Here is a 14,382-nt window from a genome sequence, read left to right as displayed (position 1 = left end):
AAAGATATAAAAGCACAGAGTGCCCAGGGGCATTCAGTTCAAGGGATTTATCTTGCTCCAGCAGCTCCCATGAGCACTGGATCTCTGTTGTGCCTGCAGCATGGCAGGGCTCACAGGACACAATGGCTGGTTTGTGCTGGGAAATGAAATGCCAGGACTGCTCCCTGTCACTGAGGCCAAAGAGTATTTCCATACTGTTAAATTCTGTTACCGTCCATACCAGTGTTGTTCTGCACAACTGCCTGTTAGGGACATTCTGCTCTTTTCCCAGGCCTATTTGTCAGACAGCCACGGGCAGGCTCAAGGCACTTCTAACAGCTTAACAGCAGAGACATTGTGCCCCAGAGCACAGCCCCGTGCCCCAGCTCCCTTGAATTTACCAACCAAGATGTAGCCATTATGTACCCGATTCTGAAGGGTGAGAAGGCAGACTCAGCCAGCAGACTGAAGGTAAGAAACAGCTGTATATGCTGTATGTATGCATGTATATATGCTGTATACTGCCTGATGTTACCAGCTGTAGATACTGTTTAGGTTTTCACTTGAGATCATCAGCAAAAAGAGTTAGTTTAGGTTCTGCAGAAGCTCAGTTTCTACTAATTCCTTACTCTGTTTACTTGTATTTGCAATTTTACTAAAGCCACTAATATTCTTTCTAAAGTGCCTGAGCTTATCTTCCGTGATGCAGCCAAGGAAACACATGAATGACCCATAAGGCAAATGGCAAATAGGTCTGTTATACTGCCAGGTACCCTGACTCTGAACTCCCTCTAAGTGAAAGATTTGCTGAATGTGTGCCCTCATTCCAGCCAGTGCTTTTACAGAGCCGCCTTCAGCATGGGCCCGTTATAGGAAGAGCAAAATCCACACTTAACAGCAGTGCAAAGACCCACCTGAATTCCTTTTGCATCCCTGTCACCATCCTAACATGTGGGCTGTGAATATACATAGCAAGGTATAATTTTAAAGAGGTACAGGGGATGTACACAGGGCTGTTTGGCAAAGCTACGTGACAAGATTTTTGCTGATCCAGCTCTTGCACTTAGTAATTAAACTGCTGTCATTTGTCTTGTGACAACATTTGTCTGTGTGTCTACATTTCAGCAATACTATTCATGAAAGCATATATAGTTTTGTGTTTTGATCAGTGCAGGAAGTTTTAAGCTATAAATGCTGAGGTATGTGCTTCAGCCAGATCTCCTGTATGACTGCACCCAAAAGCAGTTAATTACAGATTTTTACACCACTGTGTTCTGGCAGCATTCACTAATGTGTGACAGTTTCTCCATGGATTGACCTCTAGCTCAAAGAACTGTCAGAAAGCAGCCAATTTGCCATGAAAAAAAAATGACATCTCTACCTTCCCTGTCAGAACATTGCAGTATTGCTGCAGGTCTTGGACTTGTCAGTTTGTTTCCTATAGTAAATACTCTACATTTCACTGGGAGGAAAGATCATTTGCTGTTATGAGCTGGCACTTTAGCTGATGAAGCAGATGTAACCTGTCAATGAAAATAAAGCTGGAATGGCTGGTTAGTGACTGGGGGCTGATAATAAGTTACTGTGAGCCTTATGCTCCCTCCCAAACCTTTCAACAGGCTAACAAATGCTCCTAGAGACTTTCTAAAAGTCTCTAGACCTTGAAAAGCCCTTACTGCAAAGATTTTTCATGAAGGCCATTCAAACTTGCAACTAAAATGATGGCATGATATTACTAATGTAATTACTAATTACATTACTACTAATGATGTAATTATTACTAGCTGTGCTGAAACAAAGCTGATGTCTCCCTTGATATCAACTGCCAAGTCACTTTAGTCAACACTAGTCCCTGTTTTAGTCTCCAGTTAACAGAAAGTAGAGGGAGAATATAAAAGGATTTATAGGGTGTGTGGTTGTGCATGTGTGTGTGGACTTTGTGCAAGTACATAAAAATGTGTGCTGGGGTCATAACAGAATCTGATCCCCCCTGAAACCCAAACCCTAGGCAAAAAAATTTTTTTTAATAGGCAAAATACTCGGAGATGAGTTTTGCAGTCTTTGTGGCAGTTTTCATACAGGTAGTTTAAAATCTATACTCCCATATGCAAGAGAAGGCATGTAGATTATTCCAGTGTGTCCTGCTCAGTGTAGTTTATTATCATAAACTTAGGGCACTGTTTTATCTCTGACATTGCAGATCTGAAGATTCAGACAGTAGTATAGGAAAGAAGAGGTGAAAATATTACTGTCTAAACAAGGGTGGAATCAATAATTCAAACTCGCAAGACAAACATATGCTAATACAAATGACCTAGAAAATAGCATAAATTTTCACTTTAAATAGCTATGTGTTTGTATATGGTACAATAACTATCTCCTTTGAGATTCATTCATTCCTAGATGCAGAAAAATAAGACTTCTATAGAAGCAGCATAATCTCTGACTTGATCTTTTTTTTTTTTAAATAAGTCTTCATTCTGTCAGGAGCAGGGGGGTCACACAGGGCATGAACTTGGTTAGCATGGTTTATTTTTCCACCTGACTTGTTCCAGAATATCCTTGCTAGGATGTGATAACCTGATGGCTTTTGGCCAGTGTTCTCTCCTGTTCCTAGCCCTCAGGCTAACAAAAACTAAGGATATTTCCAAGATCAAAAATACTGAGCCTTTTCTTGTTTCTCCTTGAAGAAAAAAAAAAAAAAAAAGAAGAAGAAGAAAAAAAAAAAGAAAAAAGAGAACTAGGAACTGGAACAATAGTGCTAAAGAAATTGCCAGAATTCCATCTGTGGCAGCCTCTGAAGCAAAACAAGGACAGAGAAGCACTAGCTGCGCAAGTGAGAGTTTGCAAACACTCAGCTTCCCAGAAAACTCTGATACGAGAGAGAGGTGAAAACAGTGTTGCCTTTACTTCTGACAAGCACTGAAAGGAGTTCTTTTGAAAGCTCTGAATCAGATTTGGAAGATCAAGAATATATAATCCAATGCCTTACAAAGATTTGGCACTAGAATTATGGATATCTTAAGAGAGTTGAAACCATGTGCTGTGAAAGCAGAGAGAATTTAAGTGTTTTGCCTTACATAGTGACTACCACCAACAAAAAATCTAATTTCATAATGTAACTGATAGAATGTAGGGTGCCTACATTTATTCTGACATAATGGCATAGCAAGGCCACCATGGTTTAAGGAAAAAACATCATTTTGGATGGCAGGTTATTTTCACTGACAAAAGATTTACTCCCCATGTAAATCTTTACCCCAAGTATTCCAAGTATCTTTACCCCAACCAAGATACTTCCATTACCAATATCATGAATAGGAAGATGTCCAAGTACCCTTTAAAGAGCAGTTCAGCACTAAGACAGCCTGAGCATCCCCAGCTGTTGATTTCCACCAAGAGCAGAGCTGTGGTCCTGTCTGAAGTTATAGATAAGATCTGTCTGGACCACTGCTGACCAGGTCTTATCTCCCTAGCTCTGTTGGGGACAGAGTTATTCTAACACGGAATCTGTCCTTCAGAAAAGGATTTCCATTTCCAACCTTAATACAACACAATACAACATGCAGAATACTGGGTATTTTAGGAGATGACTCCACAGAGTGAACATTTCCTTTTAAAAATGAGACAGTTCCGTTGGAGATGATGGTCACCTATAAACTTGTAGGAAAGACTTTCCCTGTTGGAGAAATTCAGAAACTAACCTATGTGAAAATGGAAACGTTTCCTCTGATTGCAGTCACCACTGGGCAAAGTGTTAATTGGTGCAATTGCTGTGCTCCTTTAAAGAAAAGGTGAATCTGAGCACCTAGGGTAGATCCTTGCTCCTAATCATTGCTGAGAAAAACCTCTGTATCTCCAGTAAGTTTAGAGGGAGGCTGAGAAACCAACCTGCCTCAGAAAGGAGGCCAACATGGAGTTTTCTGCAATAAGATCCTGAACTGCTGAAAAACATAAACCAAACACCAGTGAAATAGTTGAACTGTATTAAACCACGAGTAAAATCCTCTGGGATGTCTGGTCAAAAAAAATTGAATTTGTACCGTCCCAGCACAATGAAACTCAGGGCAACCCAAGCGATTGAGCTCATATTGCAAATTATGTCACTGGAGAAAAAACAAGCAGAGAAGTAAAAAAGATTATTTATAATGGTATCATTAAAATCAAAGTGTCATTATTAACATTAGCTTCTAAGGAATTAATGAACTAGAACCTACTGTGAGAATAATTGCATAGAAACTACAATAATATTGATATTATGCTGGGAGCTGCAATGTTTACCAAGAATTAATTTACAAAATCAAACTTAGAAAGGAGTTCTACTTATGACATCTAAAAAATGCAAGTAAATATAGATTGCAAAATCTCATGAGAAAACCCCCTCGTGAAACTACATACACAACCTTGCATATACAAGATCACCAGTATATCACCACTGTTTGAAGGTGAAGTTTGAATTTCCCTTCTCATAGTTATTTCAGGTAGGTGAGGGTAAGGTTCCTGATTTCCACACTTTTGAATAAGAGTGCCTGTCCCTGTCCTGTCCCTGGAGTCCCCTGCTTTGCACCCCCATCTTAGCCCAGTTGCCATGCTGGCTCCAGCATTGCCATGGCCAAGGCCTGCCACACATGGGACACTTGGTCATGGTCCCATGATGGTGCCTGCAGCTGCCTTGGCTCCCCAGGGCCCCGTGCCAAGGGGAGCAAGGGCAAGGGCAGGGTCTAGTGGCCAGGGGTGACCAACCAGCCCCACCAGCACAGCCACTGTCACAGGCCCAGGCCCATGGAAGGCCATCCAGGTCCGTGGCCTGTACTAGACATAGCTCCTTTATCAGTGCCAGGAAACACTGGAAGATGCTAAAGAAACTAATGTGGTGAAGCAGTATTTGTTTTCCTGGAGATAGCCTTTTAAATTCAGCAAAGAATATATATTGGTGTTTGCAAAATCCAGCAAAGCATATATTAGAAAGTGAAATTATTGTGCATTACATATCACAGCAACATGGAGCAGTACATTGAGAATTGCTCTCTGAAAACAAGAAATCTATACGACTGAGCAGTGAGAAACACTTTCTTCAGCTTTCATTCCTCTCCTTATCCAAACCTGTGAGGAATAATACAGCTGGAGACTGCAAAACAGCCAAAGCTCAGCCAAGAGCAAGTCTTGGCCTAGAGTAAGTGGGTAGAGCACAGCATCGTGCTCTACCCAAGCCTCATAGGTTTATATGTGAGCTGCAGATGTAGAATAGGACACAGAACAGAAGATTCTAATTGAAAATAATAATAAATTATTCATAGTCATTGCATACAGCTTACAAGCACTAGAAGACCTAAATGAGTAAAAGCTCTTAGGATTAGTGGCAACAGCTATCAGAGAAGTCACCTCTTTGAAACTGCTTATGGACCCGGATCTGAGTTCTTTTCCAGTTTAGACAACACTGGGTAGACCTGCATTCTCTTCAGCTGGCATGTGTTAAACAATAGCGTGGTTAATCATGATGTAGGGCCCATGGGAGAAGTAATATCAATTAAGGGAGATATATACGAAATTTCTGTTGACTAACCATTGGATTGTGGCTGGTGCTCTGACTCTCTCCCCCTTCTTGTCGCTGATTCCTCTCATAGCCTCTTATGAGGATAGTAACAGGAGCAGTGAGTTTTATTTCAATATGAGATGAGCAAAGCATCTTAAGCATCATGGAGCATCAAAGGAAACATAACACTCTGCAGAAAAGGAGGCTCAAGTGCAGGGACTCTGCTCCCAAGTTAGTTACAGAGCTCTGATAAACTTTTCATTTCTAAGACATTCTAAGACATTAACCTTGACTCCATCAACTGTATCAAGTTTCAGATTTGGAGTCTCACCTGGCTTGTTTCTATCCACACAGTCTAAGATAGCATTTTTGAAAACTGTATTTTGTGGGAGCAGCTATCAATAGGTTTAGACAAACAATGATATTTATAGTTTCAGTTACAGTCTTGTTCCTGTTTCTACGTCTGTAATGGAAAAGGGGACTCGGGTATTATCACCGGTGCAAGACAGCTTCCTCCTGAGATCAAGTCGCTGTAGTATGCTGACTTCTAGCACACTGCAGCAAGTCTTTACTCAGCTCTTTATTCAAACACAATTTTATGATGTTATCTTCTTTATGAAGATGTGCTTGCTGAAATGCTTTTTCAGCTTGGAGACACGTTCCTTAATGCACAGAGTTTTTCAGACTTCTTTTCACTAAGCTTTCACTCCCTGAGTCATTCATTCCTTTCTAGATTTTCCATCAGTCTCAAGCGCAGCATCAATGAGTTCTTTAGTGCAATATGTTGCAGAGCCTGTCTTTTCTTCTTTGTCTTTCATGCTGTTTCTCTGCCTTTACTGGATGGTTTCTACTTTATCACTCAAGATGAGGTTGCACAATTATGGCATTTTTATCATATTTCCTCTAAGTCTATTGCTCTTTTGTCTACTTAGTGATCTTGGTTGTCTTGCTTCACTGCGGTTTCAGTGCTGAGTGATTAAAAAAGTGAGAAGCTATTTCCAGTGGACTCCTAACATTTATTTTGGTCACATACTTAGAAGCAATTAATCTTTCTGATCTTTGGAAAATTTAAAGATATTCCTATGAATGTCCTGTAGTAAACTTGCAAATGTATATAAATCTTTGTGCCAGAGCATTTTGTGCTACTTTTATAGCTTTTATTAACTAAAATGTGAACTCCTTTGTAGTCCCGAGGTGAGGGCATTGTCCTACAAATAATAGAGACCTTCAAATGTGAATACGTCTGTCTAATTTGTTGAGAGAGCTCTGTAAAAGAGATAGATAGAAACAAATGCAAGCCCTACTCTTCTATGATAAAACTGCAAACAAAATTTAGTTAATGCCAATGTACATTTGATTAAGGACATGTGGGAGACTAATACACGAACTTGTTAAGGTACCCACTAATGTATCCATCTGTTTGTGTGTTTATTTCCTTTGGCTCATAAGAGGAAGCCCCTATTAATTTCTTTCACAAATAAAGTGGATGCTCAACAAGAAATAAAAGACAATTCACATTTTGAAATTATGAAAATAAGTAATATACACAGAAGTAAGTTGTTTGAAAAACATCTTTCAATTAGAGATGTTAATATTTCTGTCCATTAGGCCTCAAAAATTAATTTTCTGGAATGGATGTTTTAAAATTACCCCTCATTAGCAGCTGATGACTGCCAGATGTTAATAAACTTTTCATAAATGCGAATCATTAACTATAATAATGAGTAAGCTCTCAAAGGATTTCAAAATTATGTGACTACAAACTGCAGCATGAAGAGCAATGTCTATACACTCTTTTTTAAAAGATAAAGAATGATAAAAAAAAAAAGTTGCTCTCTATGAGTAAATAAAGGAGAAAAGCCTTTCATGTCAGTCCAGAAGAGCCAGAAGAGAAGCCATTTTGCTCTGCATTCTGAGCTCATTGTTACATCTACTGGTTAATTAATTTTTTTAGCTAAGCCTATATATATCCACTATTCTGTCAATTCCTGTATGCTACATTTACTGGCAGAAGAACATACAACCTTTGTAGTGATTGGATGAAAAAGGAAGTAAATAATTTTTTTCTTTATATTATCCATGAAAAATTATCCAAAAGGGCAACACGAAACTTGAGCCTATCTGAAGGCATTTGTAAAAAGTGTTGATTATAATAATTGATAAAACTGTAGTGTCTAGCTGGGAGGATGTTTTCTAGAGAATGCCTACAGCAGAGGTATAGAAGATTTCCTTTCCTCCCCTTCAAATATTTTTTTTCTAGATTTTATGATGACTTTATGTGTTTTCTGTCTTCTTTTGGGTAGAGTTGCAAAGGAATTCTTAAGTTTCCAATTAGCTTGCAATGCTTCACTCCTCAGTAATATGGAAGGGTAGAGATATCCTGAACTAACTTCCTTTCCAGTAATGTCTACTAGGGAAATTCATTGGTCGAAATACAGTCTATTTAAAATTGCATCAGATGCAGTTCACCAGGCTTTCATTCCAGGTCAATTATATCTAGTTATAACCCAAGAGAGTTGGATTCCAGTCGATATCTTGCCAAGGCTGCCAGGCAGGGCTGGGGGAAGCCTTTGCCCACCCAGGTAGAGTTGAGATCTGCTTTTTAATTCTTCTGTGCCTCCTTGGCTACAATTTTTTATGTGGGGAAGAGGCTCTGACTGCAAAACAGGAAACAAGGCAAGAGTGAAGTGTTGATTTGCTATTACTATGAGGACGGGGTTGTCTAGGCACCTCTTTGTGCAGATAGGGACAAGCACAGTCTTCTTCAAAGAGGTCCTATCTGCCACCTGGGAACAATTCCTCATGGTCAAGAACAGCAAACAGACTTTCTCTCTGTGCAGCTATGCTAGCCAACTACAAAGAGCAGAAAAGAGAGATTTTTACCTTCAGCAATAAAAGAAATATGGACTGGAGCCTGTTTGCTCTTCACTCAGCCCTTTCAGCTCCCCATACGCACATGTACTAGAGACAGATCTGCAAAGCTGTAAATCCAAGAGGGCATTGACCTCAATGAGTAACTTTAACCTGCTCAGAAACTTCTGCTCTTCACAGTTTGCCTTTCAGATGTGCTCAGAGATCTTCTCTTTTCTCATGTGTAATTCATGAGATTTAGCAGCTACAGTCATTGTTATGGAAAGCATTAAAGTATGTTTGGAAACATCTTATCTTCAATACCACTTTGGTTGTTTTGCAATATCTTAAATCAGCTAACAGAATAAGTGAGTTCTGAACTGGAAGAATTTCTTAAACCACGAAATTCATTTTTTTTACTGTGTTTTCTGTTTATTCTGTTTCATGAAATCTCTTTTGGATGAGGTACAGCTGGCTATGCTTAGCACATATGCTAAAGACTCAAACAACTGGACTGACTTGTTTAAATCCAGCCCTCGAAGTCTGAAACTCTCAACAGTTTAAAAATATCATTCCTCCTGATGAGAAATACAGGAAGGCAGCAAAATGTGGAGGTAGTTCACTAAAACTACAGTCTTTACCCAGTTCCTTGGGATTTGTTCAGTGGCAGTCAGGTCCTCTGGTCCCCCTGGACAGATGGACAGGAGCCTCTGAGCAGCTGTCCTAGTGAAAGTAAGTGAAAGGTTATTCTGCACACTTTTCTCATCACATAACCAGGGGTGGAGTGAAGAATAAATGATTCTTCCTTCCACTTAGCTAGTAGACACCATGTCTTGTCACAAGGGCACAAAGACATTTTTTTTTTCCATTAAGTGCTCTGAAGAGTTTCAGATCACAGCTTTAGCTTGCTGGGTGCCTCAGCGGGGCAATGACTTGCACTGTTGTTTTTATAAGGGCGTCAGTAGTAACAAACATCTAACTCAGAAAGTCAACAAAACAAAGAGAAATGCAAAGAGGAGGCAATAGATGTAATTTTGTTGACTTTTTATAGTGAAAAATTGGGAGTGGAGGAGCACAGTAGCCACACACAATTAATAAGCCCCCTCTCATGAAACTCAGTAGATATGTTGCTCTAGGTAGGCTAAAAAAAGTCAAACATACTCTGCATGGACCTTTAACTTCCTGCAGCTCTCTCTTTAAATGTGGTGTCATGCCATAATTGCCTACTATTTAACTGAGTGTGCAAGACTGAGTTAGTGGTCCAGAGAGGTGATGGATTGTAAGAAGCTTCCCAGCTGAGAAAGAAGCTGCCAGAAGTCGAAGTAATTGGGAAAAGACAGTGCTTTTATTGGCCCAAAACAACTGCTTTTCCTAGCTAGCTACCTCTGCACCTTATCTAAAATCCAGCTTTCCAAGCTATGACGAAGAGTTAATTTGAAAAACCTGGTGTGGGGACCTAGGAGTTAGAACTTGAACAAGCAGCTCATGAGATTGTGAGATGACGTCAGCAACCTCTCTGTTTCTGCCTACTGACAGAAATTAGACACCTACTGACTTCAGCAACAGCTGAGCAATGTTTTTTTTTGAAGATATCAGTGGCGCCTAACTGGTGGAATCAGGCACCTATGTACCTTTGAGGTACTCAGCCAAGAAGATTAAGTGACTTGCCCACGGTCACGCAGGAAATCTCTAGTAGAGCCAAGAACTGAAACCAACTTTCAAATGACTTAACCGCAAGATTATCATTTTTCTATGTGTTAAATTATTAATTCTGATGCTTATCAAGATGCCTGCGGCACAGGATGGGTGCCTATTAATTGGAGCCAGACACATAAACGTGCATATTGATTTATGTATTCATATATTTAAAGCTAGATGAAAGAACTATCTGGTATCTCATTTTCGATCTCACTTTAGTCACTCTCCTCCTGGTTTACACGGAGTTGAGGATGCACTGGAAAATGACCAGATTTCTCCTATATATGGAACACTTGTTTATATGTCTACACATGCAATAGGAATCATTGGAAGTTGAGAAGGTTGCTTTCATAATACATATATCAACCTAGTCCATCTTTCAGATTTAGACATTGTTGTCACAGGGCCAGAGTTTGTTTCTCCATTAAGCCATTGTGGCAAAAGTGTATCTTCACCAATCTGGTTTAGTTCAATTGCCTGTAATATCTGCGGTCCTTTTATTATTTTTTGTTCCCTTCAGAAAAGAAAGAAAAGAAAATATTGAGGGAAGAGGAAAGATACTGGCACTGTCAAGGTGATACTGAACTGGGACAGCTATGTTAAGGAGATGAGTGCTCCTAGACTCCTCTCAGTCAGTGGAAGAGAGTAGTTCCTCTGGTGGGCTGACTCAGAAAGCATCCCAATTTATATGCTCTGACTTGCCCTCCAGGGGAGACGCTCTGTCTGCACTGACTATCAAGGAAGGGCATGGAGACAAGGCTGGCAAACACAGGCATTTGGGCATTTAAAATTAAATGCTGTGAATACTACCCTCACACCTTGTATTTATCCTTGAGGTACAGTGATGAGGGTGATGGAAACACTGGATATTTATTCAGTGTTATACTTGTGGTCAGAGCTGTCAGAGTCGACATGTTGCTAGAGAAGGGATAAACCAACAAGATTAAATTCATCTCTCATGATGCTAATGGGAATAAGGACATGCACAGTCCAGTTCTGTGTCAAGAGAAGGACAGTCATGGCCTTTGCAGTGTCTCTTCAGAGCCTTCCCAGTTAGTTTCCAGCTAGAGAACTGAACAAGCCTGGCAACATACTAGGCAGGTGCAGGGAATAGAGAATTGCTGAAGCAGAAAGTTTGAAGGAAAGCAAACACCAGGAATGCTGGGTCCAGAGCTGAATTTACCATTTGAACTAGAGAGATGGTAAACCTTTGTCAGCACCATCTCAGTGCATTGCATACACCCTATCTACTAATTTGTATTTGCATTTAAACACAGAAAGAACATCCTACCAGGCACCAAGAATTTCACAGAGTGTCTAAGTAACATCTACCATTGATCTTATAATATCATGGGGCAATATATTTTGTTTATATTTTCATCAGACTATAATAATCAGGTAAGTAGGTTTTGTAAGTCACTTTGATAATTCATAATTTATATAATTTATATAATTTATATAAATGTACTTATACTGGTATTTCTGACTATTCTTTTACAATAGTGTGTGAGCACTTTACCATTTTCAGTACCATTTTGCAACAATTGATACCAGGAATTAGGATTATAACTCCTCATGGATGAAATTCTAAAAGACTTAAATGTAACTCAATAAAAGAAAGTGAATTATTGAGAAAAGGCATAGATTGTTTATTGTTATTCTCCCCTACAGCAGGCCAAGTTATGAAAATATATCTTGTATATGTATATAGCATATATTACCTCTTCCCTCTGCTGTTAACTAACAAAATACAACCAGGTTCTTGTTCAACATCTGGATTATTTGAATTCTATTATATGATTTAGCATGGCTAAAACATGTTTATTGATATGCTTGAGAACTGAATATTGGGTAAACTGACTGAAGAAAATACACAGATTCAGTTTTCACTTTCATCATCATGCAAATCCAATTTAATTTTGTCTTTTCCCTGTTACTAACATTTGTAGTTTATGTGGAGTCACAATCAAACAAAAATACTGTTAGTCCCAATGGATATGCACTTAGGGACATGGTTTAACTGGAATGGGATTGAAGGGTTTATGGTTGAACTTGATGATCTCAAAGGACTTTTCCAGTCATAATGATTCTATGATTCTGTGTCACTGGATGCTTGGCGCTTCTGGAATTTGGACTACTTAAATTGCAGCAGATATTTAACTCTCCACTGTGCCATTAAAAATCTCTTTTCCCCAGCAAGTTTTCTCTCTTTCTCAAGCAGAGTAAGCACTGCACGTGACTGGTACACACAGGATAGCTGATACTTGTAGTCTACACTCTCTATGTCCTTGTGCTTTGAGGCAGCCGCTCCCCAGCCTTCACTCTTAGATAAGTTTTTGAAGTGAGCTCTTTGGAAAGTTGAAAATGGGAAAGATTTGAATTGGGAAACTTTCTTTGGAGGCAATCAGCACAGTTGTAGGTGAGGACTGCAGAGGCTAGTATAGGGAATGGGTTATCTATGAGACAGGATAGAGAAGCAGTCAGCTGCTATCATTGTTCAGGGACTTACTAGGAAGCCTGAAGGGCAAGAAGCAGTTAAAGTACTGGAGAAGTGGCAAACAGTGTCAGGGAAAAGCAAAAGCGAAGTTATCTTTTTTTGGAATAACTTCAGCATCACAACCTTGAACTTCTAAGAAAATGTCTCAAAGTGGAAAGAGACCATTTGAAAGACCCCCCTCTTCAGCCAATTCTTTAGTCATTGTTACTAGAGGCCTTCAAGAGTTCGTAGTTCAAGCTCTGCAGGCTGAACTTCACCAACTGCTTTTAGCCAGACCTATAGACATGGGCACAGACAGACTCAGTTTCCCAACTTCCCCTAGTTGGCCTAGAGTCCGAAAGCTCTCACCATGACTGTGTCTTGGTGTGAGAACACTACTGTGCTTGTGCAGCTCTGCAGTGCTTGCCCAGGAGCTGGTTTGTGTTAGGCCAATTTGGGCAGCAGAACTCAGGTCTGCCCATCCTACTGGCTGGGTCTGCCTTTTATGTCCTGCTTCTGCAGTGGATAATTTTGAAAAAGCCATTCAGGAGCTCAGTGACTACATACTTATTTTTAAGTACTCTCCTCATTTCCTGATCTATTTATAATATTCTTTGGCTTTTGTGTGTGTGCATGTGTGTGTTCATGCACATGTGCCTGTGTTGGGGGGATGTTTTCTTTCCTTCCTCCTTCTCTTCTATTTCCCCTACCAGCATCAAGGCTTTCTGTTTATTCTTGCTTGGCTGCTGCCCAAAATGCTGCTGTCAAAACACATCTGCAGAGAAAGTGGTGAGTTTATAAAGGAATGTAAACAGCCAATAAATTGTTATGGGTTTTGCCCACAGAATCCATGCAGCTTTGATTGTTAGTACTCATTTTATTTTATTTAATTTATTGTTGGAAATGTTTTGGGTTTGTTTCTTTTTGCCAGATAGCTGCCGTGACCCCTACAGAGCGAGTATGACAATGTAAGGGAATTTGGGTTAGTTACTTCAGGCAAAACTTCAGGATTACTGAGGAAGTCCTGAAAGCAGAAAACAGGACAAGCCAGGCCGACCTCTTCTCTTGGGTTTATTATAGGTGCCTGAAGAGGTGTCACAGCAGATTCTGACATGTAAATCAACTGGGAAACCTTGTGGCTTCTTTGACATGCATTTCCATGAACCTGGTGCAGTAGATAGGGCTGTGATAGAATAGGTTGCATACCTGAGAGGCATGGATAAGGAAAAGAACCATTAAACTCTGATAATGGTGGCCGCTGCTGCCTCAAAAGTGAGATTGCTGACTCCTAATGAGCAGAGGACCAGAAGTTAGGGAGGGAAGCAAAGGGCACTGCTGAGATCCTGGCCACAACCTTGTGCTTAATGCAAAGTGTTTGTGCAGCTGCAGCTACCAAGGGTTCAACCAGTTTCCAGCAATACGTCAATGCAAGCATATGTTCCCTTTTACTGATCTGTAAAGAAGTAACTTTCCATGCTCTTCAGTTATATTATGGTCTTAGCATTTAAAATATATATATATATTAAATAATAAATATTTGAAGGTAGTTGCCTAAATATTCAGAATTGTTAGATTCTTTTCTACCTACCTGAGTTCTTTTAAGTTCATGCATCACCTCCTCTCCTAAATCATAGAATCATAGAATCATAGAATGCTTAAGGTTGGAAGGGACCTCAGAGGTCATCTAGTCCAACCCCCCTGCTCACGCAGGGTCACCTAGAGCACGTGGCACAGGGCTGCATCCAAGCGGGTTTTAAAGATCTCCGAAGAAGGAGACTCCACAGCCTCCCTGGGCAGCCTGTTCCAGTGCTTTGTCACCCTCACAGTGAAGAAATGCTTCCTTAAG

Source organism: Nothoprocta perdicaria, unplaced genomic scaffold (genome assembly GCF_003342845.1).
Source record: "Nothoprocta perdicaria isolate Ctin4 unplaced genomic scaffold, notPer1 scaffold_67, whole genome shotgun sequence".
Taxonomy (NCBI): domain Eukaryota; kingdom Metazoa; phylum Chordata; class Aves; order Tinamiformes; family Tinamidae; genus Nothoprocta; species Nothoprocta perdicaria.
This window is presented reverse-complemented; position numbering follows the sequence as displayed.